Source organism: Anser brachyrhynchus (genome assembly GCF_964034855.1).
Source record: "Anser brachyrhynchus genome assembly, chromosome: 10".
NCBI classification, from domain to species: domain Eukaryota; kingdom Metazoa; phylum Chordata; class Aves; order Anseriformes; family Anatidae; genus Anser; species Anser brachyrhynchus.
The window spans coordinates 14,612,520-14,639,030 of record NC_137705.1 but is presented as its reverse complement, the minus strand read 5'-3'; the positions used below and the strand labels follow the sequence as shown (position 1 = coordinate 14,639,030).

The 26,511-nt window shown below is 45.2% G+C and overlaps 1 long non-coding RNA gene across 1 annotated transcript in view; it reads right to left on the bottom strand.

Moving 5' to 3' along the window:
• The window catches only part of LOC308200385, a 191,363-nt gene that overhangs the window by 38,671 nt on the left and 126,181 nt on the right, over nt 1–26,511 (bottom strand). The window contains exons 23-27 of the long non-coding RNA XR_013955582.1: nt 21,102–21,167; nt 19,526–19,668; nt 19,349–19,453; nt 17,172–17,380; nt 126–14,246 (exon numbers count right to left, since the gene is read on the bottom strand). This is a non-coding gene — a long non-coding RNA (uncharacterized lncRNA). The remainder of the gene's footprint in view (nt 1–125; nt 14,247–17,171; nt 17,381–19,348; nt 19,454–19,525; nt 19,669–21,101; nt 21,168–26,511) is intronic.

Genomic DNA, 26,511 nt, shown 5'->3' with positions numbered 1-26,511 from the left:
TAGAGCTTTCCATGGGCCCAGTTCGAATTTGAAAAGAATTACAGATTTTGCTGTGAATCTCTCCAACAGTGAAACTGTATTACTGAACAGATGGAAGAAATCTGGGGCACAGGCTAGTGCCCAACCTGGAAGTGCAGGGTGTTACCACAGCAGCAAACAGCAACACCACCAAGTTGCAGAGCTTACATCTCCCTCCAAAATCTGCAAGATTAAGAGAAAGGACAAGATGTAATGTGTAGAAATTGATACAAACCTAAATACAGACCTCTGTCTGCCGTCTGACCCGTATCTACGTTAGAGCCCAACATGGACTTCTCTTATAAAGCTCAACTGCTCATAAGTGAGCCTGCTGCTCCGGCCACCCTGCCCTTCCAGCAGCCTCTTCTCCTCTCCTCCATCTTGCTGTATAATTAACAGGAATAACTGGACTGAAGCAGTGTTGGGGCACAGAGAGGAACCACTTCTGTGTTCTGCTAACAAGACACGAGCCAATTTTCATGCAGGTGCGTGTGTGACAGTTAAAAGAAAAAAATGCAAAATGCTGGCACAGCTCTCCTTTGGAGAGGTCATAAACCGCTCTCCTTTCCAGCAGGCAGAAATCATGCCAAGAGAAGTGGGCTTAGCACCTGCAAAACACTGTCTGATCATGGTGAATATACAAGCATCTGTTTTCATGCTCCAGATAATTGGGTCCTTGGGAGGCAAACTAAAAAGAAGAACAAAATCTCTAAAATTCAAATTTTGTTTTAAGTCACTCATTGTTTGCCAACATATTTTTTTATATATTTATGAAAGAGTAGTGACTGAGTACAGATGCCACCGCAGTTGTCCTGTCAAGCAGCCCTCCATATCTTTCAGGTCCTGTTCCCCTCTAATGGGCATCACTTCCCAGAGATGATGGTGTCACAGCACTAGCACTTTTTACAGTAACCTTTTTTTCTTTTCTTTTTTTTTAACCTCTTCTTTCTCTCTGCACCCACTGAAATCTGCATGAACACCTAAAAATATGTATGACTTGGCAGACGTACGCGGGGCTCCTCACACATCAGCAGTCTGCCTAAGGCATTGTGTCCAAAGGCTGAACATCATTATAAGGTATCCAACTAGCTGATAAAGTGTTACTTCATTTTTGCTTCCATGCATTGATTTCCCCCTTGATGTGACAGCCCAATCTCCCTCACTCACTGTCAGCCACTGTTTTCCATTTCATGCTGACATTCAGTCACTCAGTCTCTTCAATATGCACCTTCCCTAGCATTAAATGTACACTTGCTATGGGTTTGGCTTGCTGAAATTCCTCAGGAAAACTTTTTTTCTTTAGCTGAAACATCATCTATGATATTTCTTCATAATTTAAGGTAATCACTCCCCCTTGGAGATTGGCATCATGCTATCTTTTATATGTATATTGCAAACAAATACATTAGATATATCTATATGCATATTATGTGTATTTGTATTGTGTGTCTTTTATATATATATTTAAAACCAAAGTCTTCAGTGACCTCTTGCTGTCAATGTCCCTGTAAGGTGCCCACCTGCACCCGCAGCATCCTTAAAATTCACTAGCAAACCTAGCTGGAAGGATACACTTTCCTTCCTGAGCTAAACAAGCCTTCAAGCTTTAGGCATACATTTTTGCTGGGTTTCAAGGAGGTGAACCAGGAGGCACCGCAAGTCACCTGCATGTAATTGCATCTTAAAGCAAAATCAGCATTCATAAACTAAACATAGTGTATTTGTTTGATTTGATGGTTTAGTTCCTTGCAGAAAACAGGGCACGTATAATGTACCAACATTTTGATTGCCAGCGTTGGCTGTGTTCTTTCTACTGTAAAGTCGGTCTGATATGCTAAAGCATACACCCAGACTTTTGGATGATGGATTTTATGTTAGCATCTGATATCGCTTCCTTGAGCTTTATGTCCAAAAGCTTTTGAGATGGTCTTTCTTGATACACTCCGGTTATCCCAGCCCAGTCATTCTCTGGGTGCTTAAAGCTATCCTGACTCTTTATACAAGATAAAGGGTATGTGCATCTGAATACCAGATTCCGCCTGGCTTCTGAGTTCAGTCACACAGCACTAGGAAAGCACCAAGATCACATTCTCTCTTTAAAAAAAGATTTTAAAGAAGGAGCAGGTGCTTCCATTCTGGTACCCATCTTGACACAAAGAGCCTCATTTTCTGGGGATACACACCAGGTCAGTTTAGGGTTGTTAGTTCCTTTATACTCCATTTTCTAAACTTTCTATAATGTTCAGAAATCTTTCTCAAGAGAATATGCAAAATGAACTTAGCATCTCATAATATGCAATATAAGTAAATTCTGATTGTTCTCTACTCCTTAACATGTATTTACCATATCCAAGTGATAACTCCTACCCATCCTTTTCAAAATAATGAAACACGGTCAGACAACATGGTTATGCTGGACAGTGTTAAGATGAACTAATGGTATGTATTCTTAAAAAAATGGCCAAGGGTACCGTGAGATCTGGAGCACCTTCCTGGAGTCAAGTTACAGAACATCTTCATTAAACAACAACTTGCCCCTCAACCAGTGCTCTCCAACATCTCTACATGTCTCTGCTGGCACAATTTTATGCTGCTTCTTGGAAACTTTGGACAAGTATCTGAGACTTCTGTGGGGTTTTTTTTTGTTTGTTTTGTTCTGTTTTTTAAAGGTTCTGGAATCACTTAGCACTTTGAAAGTACTTGGTATGAAGAAAAACAAACTAGGCCTATTTCCCTGGTGCATGTCTTTTGGATTTGGCAAGAAAAACAGAGCTACACTGGATTGCATGAATTTTGCATACACGAGCAAGTGTGCAAGCATTGCATAACCCCCGGGTTGCAGTTTCCAGATGACGGGGGATGCTCGCGGTACTCTTGATGCCTGTAGCTACCGGCTGTCAAGAGAGAGGAAATGGCACCAGCCAGGGGAACAACAAAAAGTCAAATCTTATAGCAGTAACCTGCTATTACTGTCTTTTACTTACACAGAAACAAGTGAGATGAGCACTGCAGCCAGGCAATGCACTCCTTTCCAGGCAGCGGGCAGGACAAGCAGAGTCCTGAGTGGCCTCGCAGTCTGGACCTGATCTGTACTTTGATCCAAAATAGCCCAAATTACATGGCACTTGGCATTTTTCTAATCTTGAATTTTATTCACAAGGATGTGCATCCTGTACAGAGACACAGGGTGAACAAGAGTTCCTGTCACTGCTGCTGGCAACGAAGTCCAGCACAGGACGTGCTCAACAGCAAAAGAGATTTCTATCCTGGTCCTCTCAGCCCGAGTACAATTACATTTGAAACCTAAAACAAAGGACCTCAGCTCAAATTGCAAAAGAGCTTGTACTCATAATTGTGAACAGATTTTGAAAAAGCTCCATGTATCCACGCTGAGTACTTCTGAGTTTCTGACCACAAAACCAAACAATAAACTTTTTCAAAAGTCCTGATGCCTCAAGTCATGCTACAGACTATATTAAATTATATTTTTAATATTTCAAGGTTTTTTAGTGGTTTTTAATATTTCAAGGTTATTTCTTACTGCTAAGCAATTAAAAAAGTATAGACTGATTTCCTTGGAGCAGACCCCTCCCTCCACCAAAACCCAGACAGAATGTCAATCAAAATAGTGAATTACTAACCAAAAAAAACCACTATTTGCATGGATTTTAGTTTTATGAGATAGCATTATCCTTATGAGCGCTCTTCAAGCTGAGGTTGGAGAAGGAAAACTGCCCGAAGAGGAAAGAAGTTTTCATATCACAGAAGAAATGCTAAGGTTGAATTTGATCTCACCTGCTCCGATAATTATGAGGATTACGTCCATAAAAATGGGTGAGAAATAGGTGACAAATGGGGTGACAATAAGAAGAGGAGGAGGATCTTCTTTAGAAGAATTTGCTTTTGCTAGACCTAAAATTGCCTTTGGCCTTTCATCTAAATAGTCTCCAGGAGGTAAACAGTTTAGCAGACTACTAGCTACAAAAGATCACTACAAAAGCATCCTAAAAATGGCTATTACATTGAAATCTTGCACAATCTTTCTCCCCTGCCCAGCAATAATTGGTCCCAAACAGGGAACAGTGACGACGCAAAACCTCCACATGGGATGCTAAGTATTCTCATGGAGAACAGCAGCGTCCACTGTCAACATTTTAGTCAAATTTCACACCTGGGTTTTTTCTAGAAGCCCTGAGGGTGTTTTAAATCTGTGACTAGAACTCACAATTGCATCAGAGAGCTTGAAAGTGTAACATGGAATAAAGTGTTCATTGCCAATGCTCAAAGCCCAGTGGCACTGGGCACAGGCTACAGCAGGTTCCTGCTGCGGAGGAATGCTGATTTCAGTGGCCCTGCTCACAAGTGCAGCCGTCCTGCTCCACGTTTTGGCATTCAGCCTCCTGTTAGCACCAAAAGGGGAGAGGGCCTGGAAGAGCAGCGCTGAACTTCACGTGCCACATCCATCACCTACAGTGTCAATGCCAACCGGCCGTGCTGCTATTCCAAGAGCCTGGCTGCAAATCAATCCCAAGCTAAGAGGAAATTGCTATGCTGAAGCTAAACAGAGCCTTTCTTTGCAAGTTCCAAACTGGGACAGACAAATGGTGGCACTCCCACGCCTCATGGGGCTGTAGGAGTAGTACGGCAGGACACGGAGCAATGCTAGGCACACCCTTAGCTCCTGCTGGCAGGCAGTGCCAGGCAGATTTTCTGTGCACGTAGAACTCCCTTTCAGATATACGTGTTTATCTCATTCAGTGTCACCTTCCTTTTCCCACAGAGATTGCTCCAAAAGTGATTAAAGCAGAGTTTTTGCCCAGGTGTCCATAAAGTAAGCTAGGGGGGTTTCTAATAACCCATCCCCCAAAAAGGTCCCCACAAATTACCCACAGGCTGGGTCCGCTGAAGCAGCTTTTACTGAGGAGTAAGATTTAAGTGGTTAATGTGATTAAGTGAGTAAGTGATTAATACCTTCAGATTTTTGCTAGTCACAGCATCAGGTAACTTCAAACGGTTGAAGTTGTTTATTCCCTCTTGGTTATGCTCTTTAGTTCAGCACAGCTTTCTTATTGTTTTCTCATCAATTTGACATACATCCATGAGTTAAAAATAGCGACCTAAGAGTGCATCCATCAGCAGTCTTTCCTAGAGAAAACCACATATACTGAACGTTTGAATCGCATGCAGTAACACACCCACTCTATACCCTCTGCTCTGCTGGAGTATCACTTGTTTTCCTTGCTTTATTTTTTCTCTCATTGCAAACAAACTGCTAAAGAACGCCCATGTTTTACCACAGAGGTTTTACTCCTCTATATGTAGTACAGCACACGCCAAACCACAGACAGAAGAACAGCACGGCTGCGCTGAGTCCACTGGAAGCCTTGAAGCACTGTAAGGTGTATTTCAGGTTTGAAAATTTTTGTCTCTGGAAACTTTAATGAAGTCTTTTTATAGAGATAATAAACAATTAATGCTCAGTGCTGATGTGATTGTCATGTAGAGATGTTCTCTGAACTGGACAGTTTCACCAGCTGGAAGGTCACAGTGATAAAATGTATACCTCTGCTTCATGTCAGGGGCAACTGAAATGACATGGGACTAATAAGTGGCAGCTTTAATTACAGCTCAGTTACTTCATTAAAACAGCTGTTAATTTAAATTGGAAGAAGGATTCCCCATCCTTTTGGGGGAATCAGAACAAACTGCTCATCAGTAGTAGTGCTCTCCACAAAAAGGGAGAAGCAACAGCTCTGCTGAGCAGCTCAAAGGATTGTTTGAATGATGCACAGGAGAAAATTGCAGGAGAAAATGCAAAGGAGATCCTGTTTAGTGCTGGTGCCACAACTGGATTCCATTAAGACAAAACCGACAAGAATATTTTAAACTTCCAAGAAAACATTAAGCAAAAGCAGAACATCTTGGAAAATCCACTTGAAATACTGTTTCTGAACTTTCCCAGCTCACTATGTCAACCTAGTGCTTTATAGGAAACGTAGTTCTGTACTTCATGTCATTATTCTCCTTTATGAGCAACCTGTGTATTTTAGGTAATAGAGCAGCTAATACTTCCCTTCTGTTGTGCCATTGCAGGCATGAAGGCAGAGACACTCCTCACTGACATCTCAGAGGTGCTCTGCTTCAGACTTTGGCAGTATATCCAAATAGAAAGTTTCCACGTTTTCGATGAAAACAACATATTTAGTAAAAGGAGAGAGAAGGAAAAAAAAAAATAAAAAAACAACAGTGAAATGCCATTAAAACTAGGTAACAAAGCAAGATTCTACCGCAATGGGGTGATCACTAGCCATGAATCCAGAACCTCTTCCTAAATGTTTGCTGCAAGAGCCCCGGGCTCTGAAAGTGGAGGCAGCGATCTGGCAGAGACAACATCCACTCACCGCCCAGCCAGGATTTGTTCCCTGATTCATCCAACACATGCAGCAAAGGAGCAGAGATCCCAGGGGAAACAATGCTGATTACACAACACGGCTATCAGAGGACAATCACCATTCGCCAAGCCAGTGAGGAATGTGCAATTTAGGAAATAAAAGGCAATGGTTAATCATGTAACTCTTTATACACACAGCTAAACCTAAGCACATGTGAACAGCAGCCAACTGCTCCAACCCTTCTCAAATAGGACAGAGGTTGCAGGAAAAAGCTGCTGGAAGAGTGAGTGACTAAACTAGCCAAAGGCAGTGCTCGGCAGGGCTGAGCCTCCAACCTGACGGAGGGATTAGACTGCCAGGAGAAAAGTAGCCCAGCAAAGAAAAACAAAATGAAAGGAAATGGATATGAAACGACTCACTTATTGATTTGCACTGGAGATTAATTACTTAGTTATCACTGCAGTTGTAGAAGAAAGCCATGCCAAAGGGGCATAACATCAAAAGGAAAACAAATTAAATATGTTCTCTTGCTTGCTTTGTGTAGAGATTGTGCCTGACTTCAGAAAGTTGCTGCAACAAAAGCTGAAAAACAAACAAAATGAAATAAATGTGTCCTGCATAGGGAAAAGCAACTTTCAGTTGTGCATTTAGCAATGAGTTCACGGCCAGAATCATACACTTCCCACCCCTGAGGGCACAGCAAGATTTTCACAAATCCAGAGGGCTTTCCAAGAGAAAGCACCCATCGCAGCATTTCAAGGTTCAGGTTGTCAGCAAGGTCTGAACCTCCTCCTTACGCTGAAAACCTGCGCTGGGAAACAGCAATCCTAACACCCAAAGATAAGCCATGCACACACGATCTTAACCGCGACTTGTGAACTCGCAGAGGGGCTCTGTTGTCAGATGAGAAGGGGCTGGAAGGAGCACAGCTCCCAGCGTGTTCTGCAGCGCTCAGAGCGCTGCGCCAGGGAAACATCCCCTCCCTCCTCTCACGTCCTCTACCTGTTGCTCACACCGGTGCTGCGTCAAAGCGCTCCGGCAGTGCTGCTCTGCTCTCTGATTGCTCCTTCCTATTTTTTCATAAACGAAGCCAGATAATTTTGTGCTTGTAAGTCCAACTCACAAAACACGTGTTTTGTACACTCACAAATGATCTCAAAATGATGTTGGTTTTGGTGCTGATCAGGCTTCCCACAGCAGGGAGTGAAAGCCCAGCTGATGTGGTAGGCAGGGAGTCCTCTCCCCAACAGAAAGGAGGTTTCTAACCCAGAACTGCAGGATAAAAGACATGAAAGCTGTGGGTTTTATGCACGGAAAACCTGTCACTGCTGCAGGACTGGAAACTGCTTATCTTGGCCTTTCACATGCTGTAATTTGACAGGGCCCACAGAACATCTAAGCAGGAGATGGAAATGCATCTAACAATTGAATTTATTTATCTATTTATTTTTAAATAGTAGCAGAAGTTAATCTCTTCAGCTCATGAGCAGTCCCTGTAGAAGGAGATTAGTACACGGGCCACAACAGGTGGTAGAAAGTAAAATCTTTTACAAGGTTTGCCCATGCTGGTCAGAAATATATTCGTAAGTAGAAGAAATCATTGTACTCCTGAGAGTCCTTGGGTAGGAAACGAGTTTATCATTTGCTAACAAATGATTTTGACTTTTCTGGCAAAGGTTAGAGGACAAAGATATATTAACTGGAGTAATTTAAGTCAAGTGTAAAGTAACAAAGAGTTACGTGGCCTTGGGGAAGAGTCTGAAGTTTTAGTTGCTGAAGATGTTTCAGCATTTGAAGGCAAAGAATGTTTTAGTGTTCTTTATTAAGAGCAAAATTATCACCGTAAATTTCTGAGGTTTTACCTGGATGAGGCTAGAACAATTTAAATCTCTTAATAAAGTTTACTGCCAACTTCATGTGTCACTTGATACCTACATACCAATACTGCACCAGACTGCCAGGTTATACTGTCAGCTCTAACACAATCATTGCAATGAGAGACAGCACACATGCTCCATCATAATCTCCATGAGCGTTACTGTAATGGGGTTTACATTGGGGCTGCAAACCACAATCTTTGGGATTTGAGAAAAACTCAGGTCCTCAGGTGGCTGGGTGAAATATGTTAGATGGAAACGTTTGGACAGATTCTTCGCTTTCCCCTTGTAATCCAGGGCTGGTCTGAACAAGCAGAAGCTCCTATGACAGCCTCCTGCAACCCACATGTCCCACTTGCTCATACAGCCTGTGCACAAGCAAGTTTCAAAACTGACTGAAATAGACTTTACTGCATTACCCTAGATAAGAGCTTGCTGAAACAATATCTGAGCTCATTACCCTAAACACTATATCACTGCTTTTTCAAATGTCAAATGGAAAGCAGGAATCCCTGTTGTGCTCAGATGCCTTGAACTTTGCTAATTCTCCATGTGCCACCCAGATTATTGCTCCTTGTATCAGGCACATCAGATGAACGTGTGTGGTCCTCTACTCTCACTCGCCAACATAATGAAAGCCAGATTACTTCCTATCAGTTTCTAAAAGACCTCAGCTATCTAAGGTTATCCACAACTTGTTCTATTATCTGCCATTAAATGAACCTTTGGAAAAAAAATCAGGTTTGAGAGATGCAAATATTATTACCGATAATAGTTAGGAAATCAGTTCATTATCACCTACTGCCAACATTTGAAGGCTATACACAGAAAAGCTAAATGTTCAGTCCTGCTGACATGGTGTTATCGGATTACCTAGGAGTAGGAGAGGCAGAAGAAAAAGCTTGGGAATGCAATGGCTCAACTCTCCCCCAAAATATCTCCCTAGCCCAGCCAAAGGGAGATGACTCCTCCTAATGTCAAGGAAGGCCATTCCAGGGAAGGAGGAAAACAGCCAGAGAAGTAAGAAACAAAGCATCCGGGTCTATCTTCCAAGGTGGCACAAAAGGCTCAGCCTCTCTGGCTGGAGTTCATCTAGTATGTCAGAGAGACTAATAGCTGCTGAGCTGGCAATGAACAGAAAGTCCCCCTGGTCTGATTAGAGCATCTGCTTAAAGCTGGGACACCATTGTATCAGTTCTGCTCTCATAAATATTTAAGTTCGTTAGGCAAACTGGAACTGTACTAATAAAAGACTGAACAACCCTGCAGCCTCCACCATGGTGGCTCGAACATCGTCTGCTGAGGTCCTTTTAGGTAGGAATTTTGTCACATCTTTGGCAAAGACCGTCACCCCTGATGCATGGCGTTTGAGGAAGTAGGGTACCTGCACTCCCTCACAGCCCTGTATACATCCAGCTCTTCATTTCCTTTGCTCCTCTGATGTTAAAGATACTGTGCTAAAGACTTTTTTTCCAGACTGTTGTGGATTTGATCCAAATTCATTTCTGCTTTGTCTTTCATGTTAATGAAAAGTAGTATTTGTTGAATTTCAGACAAATCTTAATTTTTCTTCCAGCAATAAAAAAGGTTTATGCAGTAATAAGTCAGACTTCCTGAGAGCGCAGAGAACAAGGAGAAAGAGAGAAATGCTTTAATAACAGTAATAATATCTAGAGTTTAATACAACTTTTCCACCTTAATGCTTTATTTCATGCTAATTTATGTTTTCTTCTAAAGTGGCACACCATTCACCAACTCTAGCTGAAGGCCACAGCAGAAGATGACCACGGGCCACATGCAGCAGATCGCGCTGCCCTTACCACAGCGGTCAGAGAAATTTTGTAGTCAAACATGAGTTGAAGCACATGCTACATTTCATAAAATCCAATCATCACTCTGGTGACAGGTCACGGAGTGAGGCAGCCTGTTTTCTCTATGACAAAATAACTTTTCCTGAGAACCACATGTTAAATCAGGTTTAGTCTAAAGAAGACGCCCACGTGCATTCAATGAAATACCAAGTGGAACATGAGCACAAACAGTTTTCAAGCTCTACAGCAGGATCTTGGCAAACATTTGTCTGTTCTGGCCTGTTTTAACACTCAGCATTTTCTAATTGCACTTACAGCTCAACGAAAAAAAGAAGCCGGATGGTCTATTGAAAGATTGGGCCCTGAGGTTACCAAGGCTGCAGATTTCACTTTTTTGTATTTTGAACAGGGAAAAAAATCACAGGTAGCATCTCTTCCCTGTGATCTCTGCTGCAGCAACAATGACCACAGCCACCGCAACAGCTGCCTCCACCAGCAGCCTCCACCTTCTCCCAGAGAGCGTGAGCCCGTTGCTCACCCAGATGTTCTTCCTCGAGAAACCGCTTTAGGGTGGTCAATGGCTTCCTTGGTCCTGCCAGGCAGGACAGCGCAAAGGACTACGAAATACAGAGCCTGTGATCAAGTTTTTTCTTTAAGAGGGTGAAGACGGAAGTCATGCAGTTCAGCTACAGCATGGAAGATCACGAGATTAACAACCTGCCAAAAACCATGAATGCTGTGCTCCAGTTGGGCATGTATGCCCTTCCCTCCAAATTAACAGCCCCGTTCTGTCTGCTCCTCACTCCTGAACAGCCATCTGGATGCAGACCTGTGCCTCCCTTACTGGCTTGGTCATAATTACCCCAAAACTTGCTGACAATTACTATGCCAGCAGCTCAGTGCAGCTTGCAATCAAAAAGAGCTGAACTGCCCTCTCCTGGGAGCAGTGCAATCAGCAGGGCAGCCTCTAACAGTCAAATGCATCATTAGCAGGTGGAAAAAGCTGTTGAAATGGGAAATGAATGCATCAGGCAGCCTCCTCCAGATGGACTGCCTAGCTTTTCAATTTGCAGTTTCACTCAAGTTGGACTTTGTGTTTTGGATTCAACCTAAACAGCATTTCTTCTCCTGCCTTCAGAAGCAAGTCTTTTTGCGTCAATTTCTTCATAGGTTTACACAGGTAGGAACCTATAGGTATTTTTAGATTAAATCAATAGGTCAAAGACTAAGCAAATGCTGTGTCAGAACAAGAGCATACAGAGGAGTTTAACAAGATATAACACAGCCTGAACAGACAACTGGTACTGTACAGAAGCTTATCTGCACTCAGGATTTTTTCCAAATTGGCTGTTAGTTTCCAAGAAAAAGGGTCCCAGGTCTATGAGCGATGAGGAGAAGTAAATCAGCCTGCAGCTATAACCCAAAGCACAGTGAAAACGAACTCACTGAAAGCAAAAAGAGCTTTCTTTGTTACATGATTTTGTGATTCCAGACTCCAAGCAAAGGACCTGTAGCTGGGGGACAGATTAGTGACAATGTGATACAACTGCAGACATCAGCCTGCTCTTTCAGGTCCCCACAGACAGGAAGACACTAGCACAGAAGAAAATGAGGAGTTAGCTTACAAAGGCTGCAGGTTATATATATAAGTTTATATATATATTTATACATAAGGTTTTTAAAGTAGTTTTAGCAACAAGAAGTTGGAATTGCCAGGAACATCACTATATTATAGACAGAAATCACCAGGTAGGTGATTTCTGCAATTTACAGAGTGGGGGAAGTGGCAGTTATTATGTTAATTAGGAAAAGTTCTAGGGAAAATATAGAAAACAGAGCCCACCAGGAATAAGATGCAACTATGCTTTTAAGATAAAAAGCATTTAAGCTACCTACCTTAGCCTCAGATGTTTTTGTTTCTTTTTTTTTTTCTTTAAACAAAGTTACATTTCTCCTATAACTTGTTCTTCCTCCGCAGGCACTCAGGATAAAGACGATCAGGTGAGTCACTTCATGAATATTCTTGCATCCATATGGCACACACAGGAAATCCATTAGAACTAATATTTCTTTACATGGCTATTTATGTGAGTAAGCCCTCCCTTCAAAGTGCTGCTGCTGTTCTCTTAACATAATAATCTTGATAAATTACTCTTCTCTTCAATGCTCCATAAGCAAGGAACATAAAGACTCAGCACTGCTACATCAAGACCCATTACTCTGCTCACTGCAAAGAAAACACCATATTTTTAAACACATTTCCACCAACAACAGATGCCTCTCTATATTTTAGAAGCTTCAGATGCCATTTTTAAGTTAAAAAAAAGAAAGTCTGCCACCGCTTGTAATTATTAAAAATATCATTTGTTGCTGACAGCTTATTGCTCCCACGTACGTTTGGGCGATATTGCCATTCGTTTCTTGATCAACCCCAGGTGCTTCTGGACTTTCCGTCTGCCAGGCATCTTTGATGGGACTCTTGATACACACACAAGCTGTCGAGTACTTTGAGCTCAATGGGCCACAACAGCTAGATCCCCACTTTGACTTCAGCTGGAGTCACTCTGCTGAGTACAACTCAGCTAAGCAAGTCCTGCTGAGGATCTGCTGAGCTTCCCATGCAAGACTTTCCCATGTGCATTTAGTTCCACTTGAATTAATTTCTCTGAAGAGCAATTGGCTTTTTTATTGTGTCTTGATCATAATCAGGTTGACTAAATCTTTAAGTGCATGGACTGGTTCAGAAAATTCAAGTATGCTCTACTGCTCATATTCGGTTTGTGGGTATAGGATTTTGTTCATTTTTACAGAATATGTAAGTTGCAGCAGGAAGCCCTGTGATCTTCGCATCAAGGGCCTGGCCTCCTTTGCAGGACTGCTAGATGTAGGTCACACTCACAGGACCAAGGGGCCAGAGTGATTTCCAACCCTTTAATTTTCCTCCTTCCTTGTATATTCTCTCTTCTCCCCCCCAGGCTGGCATCCTCCCCCTACCTAGCCAATACAGTCCCATCCCAAGACTTTCTCTCACACATAGAGGAAGGGGTAGCCAAAAAGGCAGCATGAGCTGGAAAGCAGAAGCAGAAATGACAGAAAAAAACTGAAGACCACAAAATCTTAAAGAAATAACGGATGTTATCCTGTCCGTGAGTGGTGGATAAGACAAGGGACTGTTTAGAGGAGAGAGTAGGAAGGAGAACCAGAACAGAGCAGCTGCTTTCTGTGGACTTCAGGAAAGCAGACAAACCTGGCTGTGTAAATGATGTCTCCCAGTCTCTTGCCAGAAACAGACTCAGTGGCTAGGAAGCCTTGCAAGGAGCAAAGCGCTGGCAGCAGGTGGTGCCATCTGTCCCACTCTAATTCCTTCTTCCTCAAACAATTTATGTCCCAGGTTGTGAGGAAGGTAAGAAAAGAGAGCCCCAACTTATAGTCAGGGAGAGGGGGAACTGAAGGCAGGAGGAAGCAGAAGACTAATTTTAGCTAAATAAAATAACTGCTGAGTGATGCCTTCTCTCCACTGTCTACCCTCTGTCCCCTGTGCCTGAAGCTGACCAACTAGACAGAAAATTAAACCACCTATTCCTTTGGCCTGAGCAGGTACTGGAGGCTGGAGCAGGACCGCTGCCCCGCAGGGCTCCCTTCCCTTCCAGCCTTTCTGCTCTGCACTGAAGGGGAGGTAATTTCCCAGCTGTTACCTGAACATCCCTGCGCCCTACACCTGGCTGTGCAGATGGGTCTCCACTAGACAAAAACAGTCCGTAGGCACTCCAGGTACATTCTCTTGAATATAGTGAGCAGTGTGAGTGGAGGCACCCAGGAGATGAGCGCAGCCTGAGCTCCCAGGCACGCTCCCTCACGTGCTGCTGGTACTGCTAAGGGGCTGGTAAGGGTGCGCTGGCACCACAGGATGAGGTGTCATGTGCAGGTTGGTGTGTTCTGCTGCCAGGCAAGTTCAGCTGTTGTGAAAACTCACCTCCTTCCTTCCTTCCCCGCAAACGCCAGAGGAGCGAACCTTTCCACCTGCGCAGAGCAGCCCTCACGGCGCGGCACACGCTGGGCAGGTCAGCGGCCAGCTGAGCAGAACACTTCCCGGCACACCAGGCACCGCAACACGTGGGGAGATCGGCTTCCGTGACTCCCTCTTGTCCCTGGAAATTAACACAAGCATCAGCAACCCTTGAGCTGAAATGCAAAGGCCCAGGACATCTCTGGAGAAGATGCATCGCTGCCTCCCTCCTGTGCATCACCGTTAGTGCTGACCTGAGTTTGGCAGCACGGTGCCACCCCTGTGAAACGAGGTCAGGCACCGCCTGGCACATCTGCCCTTCCCCTGTGCCAGCAGGGGCTGATGCATTTCAGACAGGTTTGCACCATTTCTGCCAGCACTGCTTTGCCTGTGGCCAAAATAAAGGATCTTCTTCATCAAGCCTAGCTTACATCTCGCAGACGCTCTCCTTCCTTAGCTCTGTTTTCAGATGTACCCATGGATTAAGCACTCTGGAAAATGCTGAACAATAAAAGTCAGCTCCGCTCTGTAAGCGAGACCCTGCTGCAACCTCAGCAAAACCAGCCAGGAGCCACTGTGCTCTTTGCTTCTACACTGCATATAGTGTACGAGAGGCTATTTCTTCCCCTTGGACTAAACCAGGTTGAAAGAAATAACACTTTGCTCTCCTGAGCTCATGACTAACTTTTTTGGAGCAGATGCCAAAACAAATACCTTAAATACAAGGTAAAATTGGTGTTATAACAAAGCAACAAACCCCCTCAATTTAGTTACAATTCCTGCAGTTCCTAAGTTATGAGAAAAACTAAGGGATTCACTTCTGAGTGATAAGGAGGAAATGACAGTAAGTGTTTGGCACAGCTTAAATTAATTTTATTTTGGAGCCATTCAAAATTTAGACTTTGGATGAATTCCTCACGGAGGGAAATAAAGAACTGCTGGCACAATGAGGAATAATCTCCTACCCCAACAAATGGAACAGGGCTTAATTTGATTTAATTTCCCCAATGGTGCAATGAATAATATTCTTTGTGGATCTCTGTTTCCGCTGGCACTGCTTGTGTTTTCACTGTGACATCCTCGTGTTGCAGACATTTTGCATAGGATGCTGTAAGAGAAGAGCACGGAAGGATTACAGACATCAGCGTTCTCTTATGGAACTTCCCTGACTTGCCCATCCAACCGCTGAACTGCGGTGCCATTGCAGAGCCTCTCCAGTGCAACCCAGAGCATTTTGGCTCACAAAGCCCAGAACTGGGCCGAACGCGTTACCTTTGGGGAAGTCTTGGGCACAGACCCTTCCCATTCCTCCTCCTCCCCTTGCAAGTCCAGTAATTCACAGCTCAGAGGAAAGGGCAGGGGAAAAGGGGGCTGGTGTGGAGCTTAAGATGCATCACAAGTTGCTTGTAACCAAACATGCCTTACTGCTAAGCACTGACAGACAGAAATAACAAGCATAAAGACATTCCCCATTCCACCAGTACCGTAAGCACCAGAGTATTCAACAGTCACAAAGTAGTCTGTTTTTCACTTGCAACCTTAAAAGGAAGTGAATTACCTCAAAAAAAAAAAAAAGGACGTCTGTGACTCTGTGGCTGCCTGGTCTTCATAGAACACCGCAATAGCAGATAAATGTTCCTCTTACAGAAATGAACATTAGCACCCTCAGATGACATTTTTCATTCTGTGAATTGCCCAATTACTTCAGAAAGATCCAGTGGTATTGTTGAGCACTGGTATAAACTCATTGATCTGTTCCCAGACTTACCAGTACACACAAAGGATGGGAAACACTCCTGGCTCAGAGTTTCTATAATGTGCCTTATTGATTCTCTGGAATGCCAAACAGTGCAGTTGTTTTCACACATGCTGCACTGCAAAGCCCCCATGCACAGAGAACGCCCAGTCTTTTTTTTTCTTTTTTTTTTTTTTTTTGCTTTTTACTGAAATGTTTTGTATGAAAAGATAAGTCAGCTGTAAGTAACACATATGGATTTTTGCTCATGTTTGTGGAGTGGTTTTACTCAGAGAGAACTAAAGGTGGATTTGCTCAACACAGGGTTTTGCAGAGATTTTTCAGCTCAGACCAGCATAGGTTTAATAAACTTGCCCAGACGTGTCTTACGAACGCTGGGTCAGCCTTGTCCAGGACTCCAGAGTTCTCCTGCACAGCCTGCCCATGCAGGATGTACAGGAACAAGCGAGTCTGCTCGTCCCAGATCTGCAGCGTCCAGCCGCTGTACACACACGCAGAGTTTATTTGAACTTGCATAAAAAGCTAATTTTCCTGCAAAAGCCCAGGAAAATAGGAGTCAGAAAAACACCTGGCTGCCACGAAAAAACTTGTCACTGATTTTAAGGCTGCTTTCAAGCTACTTTAGAACCACACAAACTTTATCGTAACTAATGCTGTAACTGACCAGCAGGATTTCAAGGGCTGGTTTGGTTCTTTATAATGAAGCAGTTGCTAGTCAGAATGCTTTTGTTCTCTCGCCCTTAGAGGGTTCTCACTGATAATGCTTCAATCTCCAAGTATGATTTTTTTGCCAACACAGTTCTACTGCTTTCCCCAGTACTGTCTGCTTTACCAGCCAGACTGCTCACAGCTAAGAACTTTTTCTTAAGTACTTTATATGTTTAACCACTTCTGAAGCAGAGTAGTCTCCCTCCACCTACACTAAACGTACAGTAGTTGCATTGCTCATGCAGACGTGTGCAAGTGTTGCTAAGACACTTCTCTGAAAAACCACAGGAAGCAGATCTGAGTAAGTGCGTTCCATTTTCCATAATTGGCTCTGGAATAGCTCAAGATTTGCCCCACTCTAATTTTTATCAGATTAATGCGCATCACAGCCTGCACAGTTCCCCAGGAGCAGAAAGATGCCCAATGGACCACATGTGCTTTCATTACACCTGCAACAGACAGTGCAGACAGCAAGGCAGGAAGCAGACACAACCTCCTAATGGTTTTATTCCAGTGTTTCTATGGGCTCTCGTCAAAACAGAGAGTACTTTGCAACACAGCAGATGCGGCTCTCTACAGTGTACGAACTATTGTTCTTCATACCTTCTTTCAAGGCAGGGACTGATCCCCAAACGGACACGTGCTCTGCATAGCTGGGGACAGGTAGGTCTCTTGCTCCAATCCTCTGCGGGGCTCAGCCACTTGTGTGTGCTGCCTCTGCATCTCCTCCCACCAAGCACGGTGCTGTGTCCCCCTGGGGCTGCCAGCAACCCACAAGCTCCCAGCAGGCAGGAGTGGGGCTCCCAGCTCTCCTGAGCAACAGAAAGGGGAAAGAGAACATCAGCAGCAACCGGGTAATGAACTGATCTTGTGGGGTTTGGACTCTGGAAAGGAGCAGGAGAGGGGATAAAGGGCAGAAAAGCACCCAAAGTCCAAAAGGTCATCTCCCCTCTGCCCACATCAAGGGGCGCTGATTTGTTCCCCAGTGACACCCTCCAAGTACCTCCAAGTACCTCCCAGAAGAACCAGGTTAATGTGCAACTCTGATGCATACGAAAGCTGGCCTTTTCCCCTGGGATGTATTTCACCCCTAGAGTTTAATTAAACTCTCCTCCTTAAGCAAACAGTATATTCTTACAAGATTCTGAAGACAATTTATCCTTCTCCATTTATTTTCTTCCAGCACTGTATGCGGTCATCTCTTATTTATACCACACCTTGTGCACATTCCATACAGCAAATCCACGTACCACACTATTAGCGTTCTGTAGCTGCATAGGCTGTTTCCAAAAACTTACAGTCCTGGGCTAATCCCAGTTAAGTACAGAAAGCAAAGATCAATTTTACCACATCTGAACTAGACCTCATTTAATTCCAGCTGACACATTCAAATGACAGGCTGGGAAACACAAGATTTTGTGAGGTCCTGAGCTGAATTACAAACAGTTGCAGGCAGTGGACTGGAGATGCCTATTGTGGAATACTCTGCTGCTGTTTATTAACTTCTCTGTCAATGAGGATCGCTGCTCCAACAACAGAGTGGCTCATGCAAAGTCATTGTCCATCTGCTCGCAGCTCCCATCCGGGTAAAGGACCTGCTTTCCTTGTTCAACTGAAAAAAACTCACCCGAGTTTAAAAAGCAATAGAAATGCCTCTGCAACCGCACCCAGCCAGCTGCTCGGGTTGCTTTTGAGGGGCACTGCCACAGCACAGCAGGAAAAAGCCTGCAAAGCCATTTAAAGACTTCACAGCCTCCCGCTGCAGAGCCCGGCTTCTTTCCGCCCCGTGTCACCACCCAGGCTCCTCTGCAGCCTTAGCTTCAGACCAGGGCTCGGCCAACGCCACGTGCTGTTGCTTGCCATCAGCTCCAGTTACAGAAATGCTGTTTCAGCATCCCAGGGCACTTTTTAAAATGCTGTGCAAAAAACCACAGTGGCCAGAAATGAGTCATTAAGGACTCTAGGTTCTGATATTTGTATTATCACATACAAATGAGTTAACCAACTTCCTCCCGACAGATATAGCTACTGGGAAGCCTGGTACAAGTCTAAATAATTCACTGAGTTGAGTTTAGAATATAATAAACTGTATGCTGCACTCCCTGCAAAGCTTCAGGCCCCAGCACTAGGCAGGTTGCATCAGGTATGCTCACGTGATAACACTAATTAGATAATAAAACTACAATGTAAAACAAATGATGTCTAGATTAAAAAAAAACATAGTGGGTGTTGGAGACTTTCCCTGTCGGGAGAACGCAGGCACATGCATTATTCTGGAGAGAAGTGAAGAACGACTTATCTAATTGAAACTACAGGGGTGGAAGAGGGAAGGGGCAGGAAAGACAGACGGTAATTACAGGAGCTGGAAAGTGGCCAGGACACTGGGGTTAGAGCTACACACTTTCAGAAGCTGTCGAGAGATCTTATGTGATTACAAACCATCAAGAACCTAGTTTTAATTCACATCCAAGTTACACTTGGCAGCAGGGCATTTATTAGCAGTCCACAGCACTGCTTTTGTTTGAGCTGAAGGACAGGAGTCACCTGTATCTTCACATCCCTATCCTTCCTGCCAACTTCTTTCAGCGGTTTGTCGTCCAAACACTAGCAACACCCTGGAGAGCGAGCCCCTGGTGCGACACCGCTCCCCGGGAGCTGTGCAGCTGCTGGCAGCAGCCCACTTGACCTGGCCTCATGCGAGCAACTGCAAAAGGGTTCAGGAGCGCTGCCTGCGTGGCCAAGGCCCTGCAAGCAGCACTGTACAGGGTGGGTGCAGTCACCTCAGCCGCTGCTATCCAGCTGAATTCCTGCATCTGAAGATGTCTTCGTGCAGCCTTCTCTCAACGGTGCGCAGCCATCGCCTCCTCTGGGGACAAGCAGCTGCCCTGTGGCAGCAAACAAGCGATCAGAAATTCCCTTCTCCAACCTTAAAAGCCCCAAAGCCCATTTCATTGTACCTTTGACAGCGGCAGGGATCCTTTTGATTGCAGAGAACATAGAGGGTGCTGCTCCCAAGATATGGCAGTTGTTTCTGTTTTTCATGCTCTTATTACACATTATTCCCCCAAGTTTGATTTGGAAAGGACGCGGCTCACAAGAGCTGAAACAAAAGGCCAATACCACAATTTGCCGTTTACAAATACGCTACATGTTATTTCCAGGCACGACATAATAGCAGCATAACAGTTTAAATGTATTACATGCGCCACAAACGTCTAAATTGCTGTTGATATTTTTCTGAAGGATCAAAGAGACCTGAGTAAAGAGAAATCCACTTAATTGGGAACAATTGTGAGCATTTGTGCTAACGCCAGTGCCCCCAGAGACCCTCTGGGTCCCCAGCCCCAGCAAACAAGGGCTGAGGAGATGAAGCTGGAGATGACATTTTGCTCAGTGCAGAGCCTTGCCGTTAGAGCCCTGCGTGCATGGAATCTGCATTTACTGGTAACCAAAAGAGCCACAGGCTTAGATTTCAAAATACACCTACTATCTGGGGCCTCTCTCAGCACTTCGTTTTACCAGTGTTAATATAATGCTCTCATGAACACACTTGCTGGAGTTGTGGGGGTTTTTAATTGTGTGCTTCTTCATTAATTACTTATTTGCATATTTGTTTCACTTTCTGCTTCAAAAGCAAGTCTCTTCTTTATCTCACAAGATCAGATCCACTTAAGAACAAACACCATAAAAATGCACTTTTATATAAAGGAACTCTTTTCTAAACTTGAAACTTCCCAGCAACTTCTATTCATTTCTTTCCAAACATCAGCCTCATGCATCACAAAAAGGAACCATTTTACAATCAGTACCATTACAGAAACATAAAGGTGGTTACGCAAACGGCTCTTTGGGCACCCCACAAAGCCCAGTGCTTGGAAGCGTAACACCAGATCATTTTATAGAGGCCAAGTCAGGGGAGTTTGGACACTCTCAGTATCTGAGGTTCAACCAAATGTCCCTGCAAGGCCCCCTGGCTTTCCCTAAGAAAAGGATCTATACTCCACCATGGGGGATGCACATTTTGTAGTGTTTTGTGTCCCAGGTGTAGACTTTGTGATGCTTTACTTGGCAAATCACACTCCGGATTACTAGATGGTGGGGCAGAGAACGTGGCGCAAGTGACCGTTTCATGGCACTGCACAAGATTTCCTCTGAAGGAAGGGAGCAAGATTTGTTATTCAGCACGTCTGGGGATATTTGCCCTTGAAAGTGCTGCTGAGAGAACACCAGTATTCATGACAATCCAAATTCTGGGACACTTTTGGACCCAGATAATATTAAGGAGAAAAAAATAATAAATTGAAAGGTAATTCCATTCTCGTTATTATTATTTTTTTTTAATCTCTTCTCTATGAATTCTTGCTCTCAGGGTTTTATGTCTTGGTCATCTTTTAAATCTCATCAGGCACTAACCTACTAGGCAAAAAGCAAACCTCCAGGCACTTATTATTCAACAACAGACTTAAAATTAATGTAGCAATTTTTAGTTACCTCCAAGCAAAACAAAAACATTTCCAGAAGTTTACAACTTACAGAAAGAAGAAAAAAGATGTATTTGTCTTCTTTAGGAAAGAGGAGAGAGGAAGTGTACGAGTTGCCCTGCGAAAGAGAAGGAAAATAAATCAACATACAGAAGACGACTTGCAGTGCATCTCTGACTGCAGCACATTTTCATTGGGCTGAACCTCACCTTTTGCAAGCCCAGAAGCAAAGCCAGAGAGGGTGCAATTACACGTGGCCATCTGAAAACTCCAAAAAAGCAGATCTCAACCTGAGATGCTGCTAAGGGACAGCTTCCCAACAGGTACTCATTGGTCTTTTATTTCCCAAAGGGTAGAGAGGGAAACAAGGATGTCAGTATACGTTTGAGCACCAGAAAGATAAAAAGAGAGCAGGAGGGAAGGACCAGTTCAATCCGTATTAGACACTTGTTGCTCAACAAGGTGGTGTTGCCATTTTTTTGCTCTGAAAGCAGATGTGGCTTTCACTCCTGCCTCCAGGAGCCTCAGGCTCTACTTCTGGGTTTCTTTTCAGGCTTGCTCTGCATTTCCCCAAAGGTGAAATTCCCCCACAGGAGTGTCCCCTTCCAAACAGGGATGCTCTGGGAGCCTCCTCCCTGCCACGGGGGGAACCAAGGAAAGTGCAGCTCCCTGCAAAACCCCCAGCTGACAAAGTGTCTCCCCTTTCCCCCGTTACACACAAAGAAACATTGAAAAAGAGCAGCAGGAGCAGCTCGGGAATACAAGCCTCAGCAGATGTTAGCACGTAGCATCAGCAGAAGACACTCAGGGGAAAAGCCCTCCGTTTGCTGTCCATTTAAGCCTCCGCTTGGCTCTGTTTGCCTCTTGGAGCAAATCAACCTCGGCGCCAGCCCTGCCAGACCGACAGATCGGCTTGAGAGGAGGCAGACCGGTGAGCCAGGTACCGTGAACATAAAGCACGGGGTTGCTTTTTAATTGCACAGTACCCGGCCAGAAACATTGTCCTTGCTGGCCGGCCTACAAGAAGCAACATGCCTTTTACCGCACCAACACACAGTGACATTTTATTCGGAAATTCAATGGAATGGCATCTGCTGCTGCAATGGCCAAGCTTCTGCCTCAGCAAACCTTGGACCAGATTTTAGCTAAGTGTCCAGGCAGGTGACAACACGGCCAAGGCTCCATCCTCCTTCCACTGCTGGCATTTCACAGGGATGCAAAGGGGTGAACACCACATTCTGTGGGTGTGGAGAAGCTGCACACATCAGGTTTCTATTTCTATCCAGAGGTGCTGTCTTGCTTGACTTCAGGGAATAAATTCACCTGAGTTTGTGAGAGGAACGCTAAGGTGAGCAGAAAGGGGGAAAAAAAGAGGGATGTCAAAAGAAAGAATCAGCCTTAGGCTCTCCAGAAAGCTATAAGAAGTGCGTGGGAGAACGTACTGCCCTGTCTCCAAAATCGGCTGTCACATTCACTCTTCCTGTGCACTCTCAGGAGGCAGGAAAACCCCAAAGAGCAACTCTCTACACCAAGATTTATGGGAGGAAGGGGAGAAAAAGTGTCCAGAGACATCCAGCAGCGGTGTACCCCAGGCACAGGGATACAAACAGCAGCAGCCCCATGCTACGTCCTTGTGAAGGGGTGCAAGTCACTGGGTTAGAGGAGCACACAAAACTTTCCTGAACAGGCTTTATCCCGCTGCATGACTTTGCTCTGAAGAAATTTAAGCCACTGTAACATCAAGCCAAAGCCATGGAAAAAAAAAGGCCTGCAGGCACCAACGCAGGCAGCCGGTTTTATGCTTTATCTTAGCAAAGTTAACAGCCAGGCTGCGACAGGGGGACGGTAGAGTCAAGCCAAAGTGAAGACACCAAAACCTGCTTTCCAGTCAGTAGAAGGCTTCAAAATCATAACAAAAAATGCATCCGATGAAGATGCAAGTACCTTTAAGCAATTCTTCAATCACACTGCCTCATCCAACTCCTCCCTCCCCCCCCAGCAGTGCCTACAGCCCCAGTGAAAACATTCACTGGAGGGAGAAGGCAGGACGTAGGGGAGGAAGAACAAGGTCTGGTGAAACTCCCCAAGTTTCTGCGTTCCAGCCCTGGGCTCTGCACGAGACCTGGACACACACCATGCCAAAGGCCCTGGAATCAGCCTGCTGAGATTAGCCAACGCTCACACCATGCAGCAGATATCCAGATTTATGCGTGCAGGAGATGAGAGAAGCCACAACCTCCTCACTGCTGTGGTCATCGCGCTCCTCAGTTCAAGGAAAATTCAAGAAACTGGTGTTTGGGAAGACTTGCCAAACAGGAGATCACACAGAACACACAGCAGGCAGATAGCAGGAGGGATTTCCAGGGTTATTGCACACACGTCCTGAGCTGCTAACACATTGGGAAGGGAGCTCCCTTCCCTCAGCAGAAACTCAGGAAATCATCCCCCCAGAGATGCTCGCCCCTCTGCAAAGCACGCTCAGCCAGCCTCCAGGAGCAGCCTCCTCCGCCCACACCCCCGGAAGGGAAAGGCAAACCCCCAAATCCTCACGGGTAGGCTACGAGATCGCAGACCGGCCGCATCCCCCTCCTTACACCAGGGACTGCCCTCAGCTTCTTGCAACGTCTCGCAGCCCCAGCCCAGCCAGCGGCGCGCTGGCAGCACGTGTTTCTCGTTATTCCCTTTTAGCCCCCGGGCTTCATGTTACAGAAGACCCACACAAGGAACTCAGGTTCGCTGTAGATTGGTGGCAGCAGAACTGGATCCAAGAAGAGCAGAATCCCGCGGCTGCTATCGAGGCGAAGTCCCAGCACAGCGTTAAATCATGGGCCCTCCAGTGCCTGGCAGGGGCTGAACCGCACGTGCGCGCAGGATTAAGTCACGTCTCACTCCAAGCCTCCCATGTACAAACACATTTTAACAGCTACCTCAGTACACCCAGATTAAAAACACAAGTGAAGAAATGCGAAAAGCTTAAGTGGGCCTTCAGCACGCGCAGCTGGGGCCAGCTGGCATGGGGCTGTCACAAGCGCCGCGCTGCTTCGGTGGAGTGGCAACCAAAAGGCGATCTCCCCTCTCCTTGAAACACTCCTGAAACAAAGCCTCGCTGCTCAGACCTGCCAGAGCTCCTTTATTTGGACCGAAGCTCGCTCACGCTTGGCAGCAGTTCGGTGCAATTTGAAGCTGGCTCAGACCTAAAGTGAAAAGATTAATGGGATATTTGAAATCTCACTCCCGTTTTTCCTCGGATCTCACTTATGTAAAAAGCTCTGATGTTGGTTGCTGAGCTCCTTAAAACATAATCTGCACAATGTGCCACAGTAAATAAACAGATTTAAGCAGCAAGTCTGTTTAAAAGGAGTTGATTTAGAAAGCACACGCATCACTAAAGAGAGCTTATTTCTTATCTAACTCCCAGCACTTAGAAGGCAATTCTTCAGGGGTGTTCTGCAGGCAGTGTGAGATTAGTTTTGTTTGCAGCAATTATTTTCAGGATGTTCTCCACTCGTATGAAGAGGCTGGAAGTTCAGTTAGTTTCTTGGCTTGGGGATTAGAGAAAAGCTGGAGACATTAAAAGAAATGAAAACCAACTTCAGGCAAAGTTACCCGGAAGAGTGACCTTCCCTGCTCGGGTGGAGCAGCCTTCAGCGGGGGAAGCAACGAGAGCTTAAGGCTCTTGGACCCGCACGCGGAGGATTTGACAGACCGTGGCTTCAGCCTTACTTCTCGTAAGGAGCCTCAACCAAACGCAGCAAGGTGTCCGGACGGTGTCTGAATCAAGTGAACCCCCACGCACCCATTTAGTAGACAGAGAATGGGAGTTGCTCTTTGCACACAGAGGCTGGTGAGGACCTCAGCAACCGCCAACACGGCGACAATGCTGGCTGTCACAGGACTAAGCACACCGTCTATTGCTTAAAGACAGGCCTTCTTATACTGCCCCAGGGACGAGTTGCATCCTTTTCACTGAAGTCACAAGTGTCCGTATTCAGGTAACAAACAGCACATGTTCTACAGTCTCCAGCGACACTTCGGGCTGGCAAAAACTCTGAATTCCCTCTGGGAATCAGGCAAAAGCTGATGTTTGTGCAACCTGGAAGCCCCCTTCAGGTCCTGTGGAACCATTATGCCCATTCCCCATGGGCATCAAGCCCACAAGAGGGGCTTTGATTTAAAACATTACAGGAGAGATGGCAACTTCAGCCCATGGCTTTCCGTCCTGCCGCCCGGAGGAGCTGGTTCTGTGCTGGCTCAGGAGGACAGCAAGCAGCTCCTGAACCTGCAGAAGCATTTTCTTTGCCGGCTGCTCAGTCATCTGCACCTCAGGGTTTAAATGTGCAGAGACCCACAGTGCCTGGAGCTTAACTCAGGAGCTAAGATACTGAATTAATAATATTTAATCTCAAAATATTATGTTATGATTCAAGTTAGAAGAAGATTTGCACCTCGATTCTCCAACCTGAAGCCAGTTAGTCTTTCCAGTAGTAGCAGGGAACCATATTCTGCTGCGTGGACTCACGCTCTGGCATTCACACAAAGCATTCCCAGCATCCTAAATCCTGCCGTGCTGTTTCCTTCCACCCCTTCCCTCACTCCCACACCCACGAACAGGCCCAAATCACCAGTTCCGAGGCACACGAGACTGTGGGCTCCCTCTGCTTGTTTGCCCCTGTTTTTCTGTGCCCTGGCAGTGCCATCTAACCAATTCAGACAGCTCCTGAGTGCCTCCTTATTTTTTCTGATGTCAGTGCCTGTGGCCTCAGATCTGAGCGCGCCCAGCTGGTACCGAGCCCATGCTGACTGTGCATGTATTGAACAGGGAGTTACCAGCTACAGCAAATGGCATCTGTTCTACAAAGTGGTTTTTAATGTTGCAACAGTGGTAAGAATATTCTGGAGAAAGTAGGCACTTCCATTGTCTCAGGAAATTAATTCCACGTGGCACACTGTTACCCTTAGTTGTGCAAGTGTATCGTAAATGCTAACTCCGTGTGATGTGCACCAGAAAAAAAAACGCCTACACTATCTCATGCATAACCTTTTGCCCATGAAACATACGGCTCATGACTGGCTGGTATGAAGGAGCGACGACCACAGACTACTGAAGAATAACAAGCTGAGTGGAAGCTTTATAACCCGCTGGCAGATCAGCAAGAAAGTGCCTGACCATCGTGACACCCCCTCTCGCTGAAGGCAGCACGTGGCCAGGGATGCACATCGGCTTGGTTTCCTCAGGGTGGGTGCACCAAGTGCTGATTGCAAGGTATCATACAAAGCAAAAGCAGCTTTATTTGCTATCTTTGTGCAGTAAGTTAGAGAAGCGCCTTGGCAACTGTCCTCCACAGGCTGTTTTGGTCCTGTAGTACATCTTCCACTGTAACATTTCCCAATGAGCATTTCTTACCAAGACAGTAACAAAAAAGGTTAAATATTGAACGGGATTTTGAGTACGCAGATAGCTA